Source organism: Triticum urartu, chromosome 3, assembly GCF_003073215.2.
Source record: "Triticum urartu cultivar G1812 chromosome 3, Tu2.1, whole genome shotgun sequence".
NCBI lineage: Eukaryota > Viridiplantae > Streptophyta > Magnoliopsida > Poales > Poaceae > Triticum > Triticum urartu.
This window is the reverse complement of record NC_053024.1, coordinates 652,864,281-652,869,685: the sequence shown is the minus strand read 5'-3', so window position 1 is coordinate 652,869,685 and position 5,405 is coordinate 652,864,281.

Here is a 5,405-nt window from a genome sequence, read left to right as displayed (position 1 = left end):
TTTATGGCCTCTTTTCTCTTTTTTTATTTGGGCTTCTTTGGCCTCTTTTATTTATTTATTTTCGTCTGGAGTCTCATCCCGACTTATGGGAGAATCATAGTCTCCATCATCCTTTCCTCACTGGGACAATGCTCTAATAATGATGATCATCACACTTTTATTTACTTACAACTCAAGAATTACAACTTGATACTTAGAACAAGATATGACTCTATATGAATACCTCTGGCGGTGTACCGGGATGCACTACTAGGAAAAGGGCTATAGATGGAAATGACACTAATGGTGCACCAGACATGTGGTGCGCCATTAGTATATACTAATGGCGCACCATGTGTTGGTGCGCCATTAGTGTCCAAATACTAATGGCGCACCACATCCATGGTGCGCCATTAGTAACAAATTTTTTTTCATTTTTTTCAAGACTAGTAATGGCGCACCGTGGGAGTGGTGCGCCATTACTAGTTAAACTAGTAATGGCGCACCACATCCACGGTGCGCCACTAGTAAATTATTTTCAAAAAAAATTCCCAATTTTTTTTTCAAAACTAGTAATGGCGCACCAGTGGACAGTGCGCCATTACTAATTTTTTTCAAAAAATTCAGAATTTGTTTTATTGTTTTTTTAAAACTAGTAATTGCGCACCGTGGGTATGGTGCGCCATTACTAACTTGGTCCAAAACGTACCGAATGCAGCCCCCCCCCATGTGGACCGCCTTTTCAGTTTAAAAAAAATAAAAGGAAATGATGGAAATGTCAAAAAAATAAAATAAAATAAGTTTCCTATGTGATATGTGGTCTAGTTGTTGGGAAAATTTACAAATATGAATTTCGACTTTATTTGCAAAATCTCTCTGAAATTTGTAAAATGGGCATAACTTTTGCATACGAACTCGGATTAAAAAGTTTTTTATATGAAAAAACATCTACTCGAAAAGTTATATCCGAATTTAACCGGGGGAACCCCGTTAAACATTTTCAAAATCCCCAAAAACCTAAGAGAAAAAAGTTACGGGGTTTTAAGATCCGGAGGCAAAAAAATTCAAAAAATTTCAAACTTACTAGTGGCGCACCGTATGCTAGGTGCGCCACTAGTAACAGAAAAAAACTTGGTTTCAAAATTTTTTTTGAATTATTTTTCAAAATATGATACGTAATATGACCGGGAAGTTTGAAATATTTTTTCAAAATTTCATCATACTCATGAACATGAACAAAGTCCTAGACATCAGCAAGGTTTAATAGGATTGATATGATAGATATATCAACAAGTACCTGTGAAGTGAGGTGGTGCTGGGGTTGGATAGAACTATGAAGTTAAGTGACCCGAGATTAAGAAAAAAAATAAAAAAATTGAATTTTTTTCTAAAAAAAAAGTTGAAAAAAAATTGAAAAAAATTTATTACTAATGGCGCACTTCTATGTGGTGCGCCATTACTATGTCAGATAGTAATGGCGCACCTCTAGGCATACTAATGGCGCACTACTGGTGCGCCATTAGTATCTGGTATACTAATGGCGCACCAGTGGTGCGCCATTAGTAAAAAATACTAGTGGCGTGATAATAATGGCGCACCAATAGTGCGCCATTAGTAGGCAAAACTAGTACGCCATTAGTAGGCAATTTCCTAGTACTGATGTGCAATGATGCATGAGTGACATGTATGAAAGAATTATGAACGGTGGCTTTGCCACAAATACGATGTCAACTACATGATCATGCTAAGCAATATGACAATGATGAAGCGTGTCATAATTAATGGAACGGTGGAAAGTTGCATGGCAATATATCTCGGAATGGCTATGGAAATGCCATAATAGGTAGGTATGGTGGCTGTTTTGAGGAAGGTATATGGTGGGTGTATGGTACTGGCGAAAGTTGCGCGGTACTAGAGAGGCTAGCAATGGTGGAAGGGTGAGAGTGCGTATAATCCATGGACTCAACATTAGTCATAAAGAACTCACATACTTATTGCAAAAATCTATTAGTTATCGAAACAAAGTACTACGCGCATGCTCCTAGGGGGATAGATTGGTAGGAAAAGACCATCACTCGTCCCCGGCCACCACTCATAAGGAAGGCAATCAATAAATAAATCATGCTCCGACTTCATCACATAACGGTTCACCATACGTGCATGCTACGGGAATCACAAACTTCAACACAAGTATTTCTCAAATTCATAACCACTCAACTAGCATGACTCTAATATCACCATCCTCATATCTTCTCAAAATTCATAACAATTATCAAGCATCAAACTTCTCATAGTATTCAACACACTCATAAGAAAGTTTTATTATTAATCTTATATACCTAGCATATTAGGATTTTAATCAAATTACCATGATATTTAAGACTCTCAAAATAATCTAAGTGAAGCATGAGAGTTCATCTATTTCTTCAAAATAAAACTACCACCATGCTCTAAAAGATATAAGTGAAGCACTAGAGCATCGACAAACTACTCCGAAAGATATAAGTGAAGATCAATGAGTAGTTGAATAATTATGCAACCATGTGAAGACTCTCTAACATTTAGTAATTTCAGATCTTGGTATTCTATTCAAACAGCAAGCAAAGCAAAGTAAAATGACATTCTAAGAATGGCAAGCATCATGTGAAGAAGCGAAAACTTAAGATCAACCGATACTAACCGATAGTTGTTGAAGAAAAAAGGTGGGATGCCAACCGGGGCATCCCCAAGCTTAGATGCTTGAGACTTCTTGAAATATTATCTTGGGATGCCTTGGGCATCCCCAAGCTTGAGCTTTTGTGTCTCCTTAATTCCTCTCATATCACGGTCTCCCTAAATCTCAAAAGCTTCATCCACACAAAACTCAAGAAGAACTCATGAGATAAGTTAGTATAAACCATTGACAAAACCTTATCATACTCTACTGTAGCAAATCACTAAAATTATTATTCAACATTGCATACTAAATTCCTCTGCATATTTAATAGTCCTATCCTCAAATAGAATCATTAAAGAAGCAAACATATGCAAACAATGCAAACATAACAGCAATCTGCCTAAACAGGATAGTCTGTAAAGAATGCAAAAGGTTTCAACATTTTATCACATTCTGACTTTTCTAGGGAATTATTGCAACAGCGGTAAACTTTCTGTTTTCAAACAGCAACATGTATACTTGTAACATAGGCATAGTAAAGGCTATCAATGCCACTTTTATTGAAATAAAAGATGCAAATCATTGTTCTAGATAACAGCAAGAAAATCCTAACAAAATAAATTGACGCTCCAAGCAAAACACATATCATGTGGTGAATAAAAATATAGCTCCAAGTAAAGTGACCGATGAACGAAGACGAAAGAAACTAGTTGCAACTCCTGACACATATCACACGGTGCCTAGTCTGTCCCAAGCCCGTCCCGTCGGACACCACCTGGTAGACAAGTAGCACTACCTACAAACGCCAGAAACTAGTTGCAACTCCTCGACAGAGATCAAGTGTATTAATAAGCCGAGAGGGGCCGGATAACCGGAACCCAATGTGTGGTAGTAACTGGACTTGGATAACATACATAGAACTCAGTGCTTAGGGACGGTTCCAATGAGACAACCCACCATGTACTCCTACATGGCCTCTCATCGCTACCTTTACCAAAATGTGTTCACACACTTAGCCTTTATCGGTAGGACATGTTCACCACTCCGATTCATTCCTGATGAATCAGACCTGACACAACTCTAAGCATAGCTGGCATAAGAAAACAAGCATGGATGACCAGGCACATCAAGGCTCAAGCAACTCCTACTCATGCTAGTGGGTTTCAACTATTTATTGTGGCAATGACAGGTCATGCAGAGGAATGGGTTCAACTACCGCAGCAGAAAGTAGCAGTTTGAATCGTTGTTGTCCTAATGCAGTATAAGGAGCAGGAGCGAGAGAGTGGGATTTATCGAAATGCTCAAGGGGGTTTGCTTGCCTGATAGAACGACGAAGGGCTATGGCTCCTCTGACAGGTACTCGGAAACACCTTCCGGAGTGGAACCTATCGAGAAGAAATGGTGCCGGCGATCAACACACAAACAAATGCAACAAAATGATGTATAAACATGACATGTGCAAGTGCAAGTGTTTGGGCTAATGCAAGATGCTACCAAGTTGGTTGAATCCCATTTGAATCAAAGATTCAAATGCAATTCAAAATGAAGCATTTAAAATGCCCATATTATGTTTTCACTTATATAGCATGTATAAGTTGGTTTTTCATGCATGTAACTGGCATGAATGGATTCCTTGCATTTTTCTGATAATTTTTCATATATAATTTATTTCATTCTGAGCTACGGTTGAATTATTATGATTTTTTGAAGTTTAGGCAAATATTCTAGAATTTCCTGAGTTAAAATAATTCCAGAAATCAATTATTGTGTCAGCTCTACGTCAGCATGACGTAAGCGAGTCAATGGGGCTGAACAGGTCAAACCTGACCAGTGGGTCCCACTGGTCAGTGACACAGTCAACTAACTAAGTTAGTTAGTCCTAACTAACTGGGCAGGGCCCACTAGTCAGTGACTGTAGTAGCTAACCTAGTTAGTTAATTAGTGCTAACTATAGTAATTAGTCAGGCGGGGCCCGCAAGTCATTGAGAGAGAGGGGGAGGTCAAACTGGGCTGTGGGGTCAACCCACGCCAGAGTTGACCCGGTGAGGTGGGCCAAGCTCGCCGGAGGCAAGCTCGCGGCAGTGGCCAGAGTTCGGGCGATGATGCAAACATCGCTATGGTGCACGGCAGGAGCAACGGTTGGTTGCTCTGGGCCCGTGGAGCTGTGTTGAGCACGGTGACGCGCTCGGTTTTGAGCCTGAGCGGCTGCGGCGACGGCGGTGACATGGACGGCGGGTGGAAGCTTTCGGCTCCGGTGAAGAGCATGGTTAGGGGACACGTTCGACGGTGAGAAGAGAGGGAAAGACAGCGGGGCTCACCTGGGGTCGGAGGAGAAGGTCAGCGGGCTCGGGGGCGCGCCAGGCGTCGCGAATCGCCAGCGGTGATCGGGGGCGCCCGAGGTGGAAGACGAGCTCGAAGGCGTCACCACGGTGCTCTTGGGTTCGGGATCTTCCGCGTGGAGGAGCTGTGCGTCGTCACGGAGCTTTTGGACACGGGGAAGGGGCGAGAAGACCTTGGTGGTCACGGTGGCAGCGAACGGCGGCGACGGACCCGTTCGGGCGTGCTATAGAGAGAGAGCAGGGGAAGGGAGAGTGAGCTGCGAGAGAGGGGAAGGACCAGGGGGCTCGGGCGTCTCCAGGCGCCCGGTCAAGGACGGGGAAGGAAGTAGGAGGTGGCGGGGAGACATGGCCGCGGTCGGCTGTGATGCGGGCACGCAGCAGCTCCTACTGGCAGGAGCTTGAAGAAGCTCCTGGCGGTTGGGCTGGTGGGC